Below are 11,643 nucleotides of genomic sequence, written 5' to 3' on the forward strand. Positions count from 1 at the left end.
GTATTTGTCCCGGGAGGGACAAAGGACTGCTTCTGGGTAGTAAGAAGACAAATGCGGTTCTTAGGAAAATGGCATTTAGAAGGGTGAAGGGAGAAACTCTGTGCTAGGATGAGGTTTTTAATTTTAATTGGGCACATTAATTAGGTGAGCCAAAGGGGGTTTTTCTTTGCTGGGCCTCAATACTTTGAGAACTGGACCTTGGTAGTCAGTCTCGGGAGGAGAAAGTGTCCAAATACCAAACTAGAGTGTGGGGGCTAGCTTTAGGATTGCAATCTCATGTTTTTTTTTTTGTTTGTTTTTTTTTTTTTAGCAAGGCCGAGAAATTCGGGAGCAGGGCAAGGCCTACCAGAGCCACATGCTCGAGTGCGCTAGGGTCCTTTCACTTGTAGCTGGCTGGGGAGACAGGGAGAGATAAAATGAACACAAGGTAAAGCGGCAAGGTGACCTGGATGAAGACAGCCGGATGAGGCCTGGTAGAGGGTATTCTCGTGAAACAGTCCAGCTAGGCACTCCTGGCTTTACCCACTTCTACCCTTTCCTGCCCACTCCCACATACTAGCAGCTCAATGAAACTTCAGTACTAAGAATGGAGAAGCAAGCTGGGCAGTGATAGCACACACCTTTAATCCCAGCACTCACCAGAGGCAGAGGCAGGCGAATTACTGAGTTCAAGGCCAGGTTGGTCCACAGAGCAAGAAACAGGACAGCCGAGAACTCTGTCTTGAAATCCCCACCCCCAGGAGGGGACGGAAAAGGGAAGAGATACTGGATACACAAAGCTTTCTCTCAGACCTTGATCTTCAGTCTGTGCTGCAGCAGAACTTTTCAAATCTGAACTCCCAGCCCTTTTCTTGCCCCTAGGCAAGTTCTTGGGACTCAATTAATCTCCTCCCTTCCTAACCACCCTTCTCTGATCTTTGATGGCACAGCATCCTGCATTAGCACAGGGTGTACCTCTCCCTCTCCCGTTCCTTAGATGGATTCCACGAGTCCCAGGCATGCATTCTATTCAACTCCAGGCAAGTGCCAAGTACTAATGGTCTTCAGAAACATTTGCCATAGTTCTCCAGCCATGTTTGATGTGTGTGTGTGTGTGTGTGTGTGTGTGTGTGTGTGTGTCTGTGCGTGCTTGTGTAAGTGTGCGGTGACATTTGTGGACTCAGTTCCACCTTTCCATTTTACATGGGTGTTGGGAGGATGGAGATCAGGTTGTCAGGCCTCAACAGCAGTTTTTTACCACTGAGCTATCTCTGATCCTCAGATTAATGTTCTTAGATACAGGAAATATGAATGATCCTGGCCCCCAGTCAGGAATTCTCCTTAGCACAGTGGAGGCAGTTTGTCCTTATGGGATGATCAACTTGAGTATCTCTCCTTGTTTGTTCTTAGCATTAATGGTACCATTTGCAATTTAAGGTCTAACCTGACCTGAGCTTGGCGGGGAAAATGCCCTGACAGAAGAAACAGCACCCCAGAATGGCTCACACCACCAAATGAGTAAGTCAAGCCATCAAGCATAGCTTTTTGTAATCTCTTCTTTATAAATTGACTTTATCTATTTTTGCAGCTAGCAAAATTATTAAAAAAAAAAAACCTCTTACTTTGGAATGGAACAAACTCTGATTTAAAATAGCGGTTATGTCAGGAGGTGGTGGAGCATTACTTTAATTCCCAGCACTCAGGCAGAGGCAGGCGGATCTCTGTGAATTCAAAGGCAGCCTGGTCTAAAAAGTAAGTTTCAGAACAACCAAAGGCTGTTACACCGAGAAACTTAGTCTCAAAAAAACAAAAAACAAAAAACAAAAAAAAAAAAGAAAGAAAAAGAAAGGGAAAAGCAGTCACCCAGTCATTTGGATACTGAGTAAAAATTGTTTTTTTAATTAGGTAAATCATGTATGGCCTGTGCATTTAAGTAAGGTCAGTGGCATGTTGATTTGTGTATGTCTAGAGAAAAAGGTACTTAAACCACGTGTGGGTTTTTAAAAATTGATATAATTTTAAAAGATCTTCAAAACTACAGAAAGCAAACCTTCATTTAAAAAAAAAGAATCTTTTAACAGAGGACTGGATTAGGGTTAGGGACATTAATTTCATGAACAAGGATATGCTTGTGTTACAGGATTATGAAAATCTATAAGGAGGTGCTGCTTTTCCAAGAAATTCACACTTCAGGCACCTACAGCATGAAGGTGCTGCCCCCTTGTGGGCAGTTTAGAATCGTCATTATTTCAGTTTTTGGTTTGTTTTTCACTTAAAAAAACAAAATCCTACTGGGCGGTGGTGGTGCACACCTTTAATCCCAACACTTTGAGGAGGCAGAGGCAGGTGAATCTCTGAGTTCAAGGTCAACCTGGTCTACAGAGTGAGTTCCAGGAAGACCAAGACTACAGAGAGAAACCCTATCTCGAAAAACCAGAAACCAACATAAAACAAAACAAAAATCCTGGGATCCTCCCCCTCCTCCCTAGGATGAGGGAAGACTTAACTGATTCATTCTTCCATGAACAACAATAAAAACTGGACAATGGGGACAGACTTAGAGGTTCACACCTTTAATCCCAGCACTTGGGAGGCAGAGACAGGCAGATTTCTATAAGTTTGAGGCCAGCCTGGTCTATGTAGTGAGTTCTAGGACAGTCAGTGCCACATAAGGAGACCCTGTCTCAAAAACACCAAAACAAACAAACAAAAACCCAAACAACAAACACACACAAGACAACAGGGTGGGGAGAGTAGAGAAATGGCTCATTGGTTAAGGACACACGCTGCTCTTACAGAGGACCCAGATTATATTCCCAGCACCCACACTAGGGGTTTACAAATATTTGTTACCAAGTCTAGAGGATCTGGTACCCTCTGCTGGACTCCACATGCTTTGTTCTCACATGCACAAACATAAAGCATATACACATTAATATATATGTATATATTATACAGATAATGCAGATTTTAACTGTATTGAGTTGTATAGATATAGGTCTGGTTAATTTTGATGTTTTTATTTATTTACAAAGCTTCTTTAAATAATAGTTTATAAAATTAAAAGTACATAAATAAATAGAAGACCTGGACAGCGAACAAAATCAGAACTTTCTGGTCTCCCATCAGAGAGCTTGTGTACAAAAGAAAACACTTGAAATATGACCAGAGACCTGGAAGAGATTGGGTGCCTTAATACTGGCCAAGCTAGAACACAGCAGAAATGCGGGGCTGTGCCCAGGAGAGTAAGGATTCAAGCTGAAACAAGTCCCTTAAACCCAGGCACAGGGCAACAGTGCACACAACCCCTGTGCCACCCAGGCCAACCTGGTCTACTTGGAGACTTGCAAGGGGTGCTCACTAGACAGATGGGGAGCACGGCGATCAGAAAAGCCCTGCTAGGAGGGGCAAGCATGGGGAGCACCGTGCTTCATGAAACCCAAGTCAGAACAGCAAACCTTAAATCCAGGGCTGAGGTCAGGGAGGGGGTATTTTAAGTTAGAGCCCAGCCTGAACCATAACAGGTTATTGAGGACAAATTATTGAACACTAGAGCGGCAAGCCTTACTGACCCCAGGGTGTTGGGTGCAGAGGCACACATGGGTAGCTCAGAGACTGAACTAGATATGCACAAAACCAATTCTATCTTTAAAATTCTTTTCATTTTCTGTTTAATGATTTTGAAAGCAGGGTCTGGACATGCTAGGTGAGCGCTCTACCGCTGAGCTTGGCGAACTCATTTGTTGGTCTCCTGAAGGCGTAAGTCACAGACAATCCCACACCAGTTTGGAATTATGATTAATAGAATGGTTATTTATTCAAAGGGGAAAAAACTTACAGATTACCGTCCCAGACAACAGCCCCTCCGCGCGAACAGGAAAGGAGTCCAGGGGCCGGAAACGGAGCCGGAAGACAAAAGGAGAGTGGAGGACAGCCGCTGCTTTTTTTAAAGGGAGAGACCACGCCCCAATGGGCTGGTAACTCAGCGGCGGTTGGCTGAAGGAGCTGAAGGAACTCCCACAGCATCTCCCCCTTTTGTTTAAGTAAGAGAGTTCTAAGCCTACTACGCAATTATATACAATAAGTACAAACCTACAAAATTATATACAATAAATACAAATATCCTATTCTAACTAGCTTAAGTCTTATATAACAAATAACTTGGCCAAGTCATGAAAGGAAAGTAACTACATTTATATAATCTTCAATCCCATCGAAGATCTGAGAAGGGAAATAATGTTATCTGAGTAATTAGGAAGTGCAATCAAACAACTTCCAGAACATGTACCAAATCGCAGAGACAACTGGCTACCTGGACAAACACCCAAAGTCACATTTGCAGCGTTGAAGCAACCAACTTTGGCTAAGGCCTGATGTAACTGACATACCATTTTCAAAGGCAAGAAACTTCAAAACTATCTTACCCTGTCTTGGCAGGATATGACAGTCTTGTTTTATCCATTTACGGATATTCTGTAACTCTGTCAGTAGTTGAGGTATGAGCATTTCTTTACCCAAAGGCCAGTTCTGCCAAGAAGAAAGGCTCCAGGTGGAGTGTCTTTGGTGCTCAACATTCTCTCGGGCATAGATCAGTGTTGCCAGGAGTGATTGTGTCTCCCTACCATAGAACTCTGAATTAGATTAAAGGCCATTTTCTACAGCTCTTTGAAGAGGTTGAAGATTATCTATCTATACTGAATATAATCTCTATATATCTAAAGAACCTGATTAGTCTAATTATAAATGACAAACTTAGATGACTGTTGATCTATATAATTCTCAATATCTATCTAACTTAAAGACTGAGATAATAAACAAGTGTGCAATAAATGAGGACAATGAGACCTCCAAATATAAACAATGTGCAAGTATACATTGCAATATGGTAAATATATATCAATACATAAACAATATATAAGTATCTTAATCAGAGGTAGAAGTGTACAATGCAATATGGTAAATATACATATATCAATACAATATATATATACAAATACATAAAAATGTTTTAAACAGAAGTAGAAGCATGAAGCATGCATGCATAAAATAGTCAACATAATTTAACTTTGTATCAATATATAAGAATCGATACCAATATGTTTGTCTAAAAGCAATAACTCACAAGTACAAATCTATTTATCCCATAATCCAATTATCCCTCCTTTTTTTTTTTTTTTTTTAAGATTCCTGTGCTTATAAAATTCCTCCCCCAACCCTCAACCGTATACTAATTATAACCAACCCCTAAATGATGTCCCTAAACCCAAGGACAAACTTTATTGGGAGAGGGGACGTCGTTCTCTAGAATTACTTCCAGCTGTCATGGGGGCGACGTTCTTTCTGGGGGATCCTGTGAAAGTAAAATGATGGTTAAATTTCAAGATCAATGTCTTTTAAAATTGCAAATAGTCTCTGAGTATTTTGTGGAGGTCTGGCCAGAATGTTGTACAAGATGTGCACCATTTCAGCACGTTGGAACCGTCTTGTGCAGCTGGTACCCAAAACAGGTCTTGTAGTAGCGCTATCAGTATCATGACGTCATATCAACCAGGTGGAGTTGTTGTTATGGGGCCCCATCTTCTTCCTGGAAACTTCAAATGTCACTGTAGGAAAAACTCATTGTTCATTGTGGAAAACTTAAACATTAATTATATAGACATATACATGAATACCTATATTCAATGAGAGACATGATAGATATATTTAATGAAGGTATGATAGATATGAAGAAAAGTAAAGATGTTTTCTAAACTCATATTTCTTTCTGTCCCATATCATGGCTCTTGACATGAGACAGAAACTCCAGAAACTCTGGGTTTTTCTTTAAACAACAGGCTTGGAATTAGAGAGGGACTGAGCCAGAGTCCAACTCTAAAACCAGCTCTATAAATTTAGAAATATGATTTAGTATATGGTACTTACAGAACCTATTCAGTTTTCTTGATAGTCCCTATTGGGCCGTTATTTTCCATCTGTCAGTATTCAAATATCCAGGGTCCCTTGAACTTTTCAAAGATCAGTGTTTTCCTGTGGAGATAAGAACAGAACCCTGCCCCCATTCTATATGCTTTTCTTACCACCTGTATGGTTATCATCATTGTAGATGCTGTCATTTCTCCTTTCCAAGAGGTTTCTCCTCTTCAAATCGAACCTTTATTAATTTTGATGGTATCCACAATTTTTCTTCTCCTGTGGAAACAAGAGCAAAACCCCTTCCCCAACGTAGCACATCTCCTGGCTTCCATTGAGAGGTCAGCACGTCTTTGAAATAAACAGGTTGGTTTAGTTCAGAAGTTTTTTCCATTATCCAATGCCTCTCTGCTGCTGTTGTTCCTTTCTCATTAGCATTAAGAAAATTCAAGGTTAATAAAGCATTATGCAATCTATTTCTGGGGGTATCTTTCATCCCTTTCTGTTTGTTTAGCATATCCTTTATAGTACGATTTGATCTTTCTATAACTGCCTGACCTGTAGGATTATTTGGTATACCTGTAACGTGTTTTATATTATAATAAGCAAAGAAGCGTTTCATTTTCTTAGATACATATGCTGGACCATTGTCTGTCTTTATTTGTGCAGGTATACCCATGATGGCCATAACTTCCAATAAATGTGTGATTACCGAATCAGCCTTTTCTGAGCTCAGGGCAGTTGCCCATTGAAAACCTGAATACGTGTCTATGGTGTGGTGTACATATTTTAATTTACCAAATTCCATAAAGTGGAACACATCCATCTGCCAGATTTCATTCCTTTGAGTACCCTTTGGGTTACTCCCTGCAGGCAATGGTGTTTGATTATAGAAAGAACAAGTAGGACATCTCTTTATAATGTCCTTAGCTTGTTGCCATGTAATGGAAAACTCTTTCTTTAAGCCTTTACTATTGACATGATGTTTTTTATGAAATTCTGAGGCCTGCAGAACGCTTCCAATCAATAATTGGTCAATTTCAGCGTTACCTTGTGCTAGAGGCCCAGGCAGACCGGTATGGGACCGGATGTGTGTTATGTACATTGGACAAAGCCTATTCCTAATTATGTCCTGTACCTCGATAAACAATGAAGTCAACTCTGTGTCATCTGGTATGAATTCAGCGGTTTCAATATGCAAGATAACTCTTTCTGCATATTGTGAATCTGTAACTATATTAAGAGGTTCTTTAAAATCCCTTAGCACCATAAGAATGGCATATAATTCTGCCTTCTGGACAGAATTATAAGGGCTTTGTTCCACCTTACTCAATTCTTCTGATTTATAACCTGCTTTCCCTGATTTATTTGCATCGGTATAAAATGTCCGAGCTCCAGTTATTGGAGCATCACGTACAATTCTAGGAAGAATCCAAGAAGTTCTCTTTATGAGGTTAAGTCTATCACTTTTGGGATAGTTGCTGCTAATTTCTCCCAAAAAATTAGCACAAGCTCTTTGCCATGGTTCATTATCTTCCCATAACTTTCTTATTTCCTCAGTAGTAAAAGGCACTATAATTTCTGCTGGGTCTATACCTGCTAGTTGACGAAGTCTCAGTTTACCTTTTATAATTAATTCTGAAACCTTTTCTACATAAGTTTTTAATTTTTTACTTGGTTTATGAGGTATAAATATCCACTCTAAAATAATATCTTCCCTCTGCATTAAAATCCCTGTAGGAGAAATTCTGGAAGGCAGTATGACTAGGATGGAACTAAGATTCGGGTTGACCCTATCCACATGTGCCTCCTGTAATTTTTCCTCAATCATTGTCAGTTCCTTTTCTGCTTCAACTGTCAATTTTCTGGGACTATTCAAATCCTTATCACCATCTAAGGTTTTGTTTAAATGAACTATTAGATCAGGTGTTATCCCAACAGCTGGTCGTAGACTGGAAATATCTCCTAACAATCTTTGGAAGTCATTAAGAGTCCGTAACCGGTCTCTCCTAATTTGTGCCTTTTGTGTTCGAATTTTCTCTAACCCTATTCTGTAGCCTAGGTAATTAATAGAATCTCCTCTTTGAATCTTTTCAGGGGCAATTTGTAATCCCCACCTAGGCAAAACTTTCTTTACTTCTTCAAACATACTTTCCAAAATATCTTTATTTGAATCAGATAATAAAATGTCATCCATGTAATGATAAATTATGGACTTGGGAAATTGCTTACGAATTATTTCCAGTGGCTTATTAACAAAATATTGACACAATGTGGGACTATTGAGCATCCCCTGTGGGAGGACAGTCCATTGATATCTCCTAGTAGGCTGAGAATTATTATAAGTAGGCACTGTGAAGGCAAATTTTTCTCTATCCTTTTTTTGCAAAGGTATAGTGAAAAAACAATCTTTCAAATCAATAACTATAAGAGGCCATCCTCTTGGTAATAGAGAAGGCAAAGGAATTCCAGATTGTAGCGGACCCATAGGCTGAATTACCTTGTTGACAGCTCTTAGATCTGTCACCATTCTCCATTTACCAGATTTCTTTTTTACAACAAACACAGGAGAATTCCAAGGGCTGGTTGATTCTTCAATATGGTTAGCATCTAGTTGCTCTTGTACCAGCTGTTCCAAAGCCTGTAACTTATCTTCAGCTAGAGGCCACTGCTTGATCCATATTGGCTTCTCAGTTAGCCATTTTAAAGGTAGGGCTGTTGGTACCTCTAAAGGTTTGCTATTGGCTGTGTGTTCTTGTACAGCCTGAATGGCTGGTGACCTTTTTCCATAATACCTCATTATATCCTTCCCAGAATTGTGAGTTCCTGGAACTACAGGAATGTTAATCTGGGTATTCCATTGCTGTAGCAGGTCACGGCCCCATAAATTTATTGCAATATTTGCTATATATGGCCTTAATCTTCCTATTTGCCCTTCAGGCCCTATGCATTCCACCCATCTTGTGCTTTGTTTTACACGAGATAGGGTTCCAATTCCCAGGAACTGAACATCTACCTCATGAAGAGGCCAATTCGGATGCCAGGATTCTGGAGTAATTATACTTACATCCGCACCTGTGTCTAATAAGCCTTCAATAAAAATGCCATTTATACAGACTCTTAGCTTTGGTCTTTGATCGTTAATATACGTTTGCCAAAATATACGTTTACTCTGTCCTCCTGAATTTTTTGACTCATTCTCCACATGTAATTCATCATTTAGACCAGTATTACTTTTTACGGCAGACATTGGAGTTTTTAATTTTCTTGGTGAGACACATTTTCGACTGTAACTGGGAATGACTGGGCCACTTTTGGCTTGGGGGCCTGCGAGAGGCCCCTCAAGGAGTTTCCCGATGGTATCAGGTTGCCTTGTCTGTCTGTTGTTGACCTGCATTCGTTGGACCAATGTCGGCCTTTACCGCATCTTCTGCATATACCTGAAGGCTGAGATCTCCTACTTTTGTCATTCCCAGAGGAGATATTATTCCTAGGATTTCTTTGCCTGCAATCCCTTTTCAGATGTCCTAATTTACCACAATTAAAACACCTGGTAGTTTGATGTCTCCTCATAGCTTTGGAAATCGCTTCTCCTACCCAGGATTCATCGTTATAGCTAAACATCTCAACATTCATTGTATGCTGTATCCATTCTTCCATTGGTGCTGATCTAGATCTTAAAGGCCCAATTATCTTTTTACATTCAGTATTTGCATTTTCAAAAGCTAGAGATTCAAGAAGTATTCGTCTAGCTTCTGGGTCTGTTACCCCTATGTCCAGAGCCTTAATTAATCTTTGCACAAAGTCAGTAAAGGGTTCTCTCTGTCCCTGCCTAACCCTGGTATATGATTCGACCCTTTTTGCTGGATCTTGTATTCTATTCAAAGCATTCAAGGCTGCTTTGTGACATAAGGACAGCACTTCTTCATCATAAAGAGCTTGGACCTGTGGATCAGCATATGCTCCTACACCAAGAATTTGATCTTGGGAAACCTCCACACCTTTTGCTCTTCCTTGCTGTTCCATATGTTTGGATTCTTCTCTGAAATAAATTCCAAACATCAAGGAAGGCCCATCATCTAAAACTGCAGACACTAGCTGAGAGAAATCATGGGGGGTAGCTCTGACATTAGAAGCCCAAGTCCTTATCATTTCCTTAACAAATGCAGAGTGCAAGCCAAAGTTAACGACAGCTTGCTTAATTTCTTTTAAATCATTCATTGCTATTGGTGTCCATCTAGCTTCTTTAACTCCCTTTGAGCCTTTGGAAGTTAACCCTTTGTCAGAATAAATTACAGGGTATGTTGTTAGGACCCTGGGTAAGCCAGTTCTAACAGCTGGTGGTGGCATTGTATCCTGTCCTTGTGCCTTCTTACTCTGTTCACCAGCTCCAATAGTTTCTTCAATCATTTCTAATCTTTTTATCATTGTATCCCTTAAATCCTGAATCTCCTGACCTACCCGTGTTTCTAGTAATTTCACTAAGGTATCAGTTTTTTGGTTCCCATTCTGGAGGTTCATTCTATCTGTTACCTTATCAAAACTTTGTGGTAACATCTGAACGTCAAATTCAACAGCCTGTACCCTTTCAGGTAACTTCCTAGTACCCTTGGACATGGAGTCAATTTTGTCTCTCATAGTATCCACTTGTTCAGATAACCCCTGATTTTCAATAATTTTAATCCTTTCAACTAGTTGTTCAATATTAGTCCGTAAAAATCGTATCTTTCTTAATGATAAAATATTGAAAAGAAAACTGAAACCTAGCAACAAGTAAATTAATATATTCCCATAGTCATATAAACCTTGCATGACATAATCCATTGTATTAATAAAGAAAACAGTAAAATTGGCGTTGGAAACAAAAACTGCCATATTACCTCTTGTCTAGTTGGCGGCGCTGTTGCCAAGTTGCGACTAGAACCACTGCAAAGGTGACTTAAACAGGTCCTGTTTCAGTGTCTGCCTTAGTATTTGTTAAAAACTAGGAAATATAAGTTGCTCAAGAAAGAAAGTTTAATTAAATCAATTCCATACACGGAACCAGAAACCCAGAATCCAGGGGTAGAAAAGAGCAACCCGGAAGCCGCGTATGCCTCCACGTGACTGAGTCGTTCTGATTCACGCCACTAAAGCACCGCACTTACAAGGGAAATTTAAAAACAACTCAGAAAAGAGCAAACCAGGCAGGCAGAGACTGTCCCGAGCCTGTGGAGTTTGGGAGGCGTGGGGTTTAACTGAACTGCTGGCTCCACACACAGGGCACAGGCCGCAGCTGAGGGAGGTCTCGTGACTAGCCGAGCTGGTAGCAAGCAGTTGAGTGGGGGGGAAGGGGGGGTTCTACAACCAAACGTGGGGCGCCAGATGAAGACGTAAGTCACAGACAATCCCACACCAGTTTGGAATTATGATTAATAGAATGGTTATTTATTCAAAGGGGAAAAAACTTACAGATTACCGTCCCAGACAACAGCCCCTCCGCGCGAACAGGAAAGGAGTCCAGGGGCCGGAAACGGAGCCGGAAGACAAAAGGAGAGTGGAGGACAGCCGCTGCTTTTTTTAAAGGGAGAGACCACGCCCCAATGGGCTGGTAACTCAGCGGCGGTTGGCTGAAGGAGCTGAAGGAACTCCCACAGCAGTCTCCAGTGTGCAGCCTTCCAATTGAGCTCTCCTTTCTGAGATGTCTTTATTTGTAGTTTCCTGAGTTTTTCCAATTCTTTGTTCATGTTTTTAAATCCTTTAAACTGTCTTCGG

The sequence above is a fragment of the Myodes glareolus genome, chromosome 5 (genome assembly GCF_982192425.1).
Source record: "Myodes glareolus chromosome 5, mMyoGla1.1, whole genome shotgun sequence".
NCBI lineage: Eukaryota > Metazoa > Chordata > Mammalia > Rodentia > Cricetidae > Myodes > Myodes glareolus.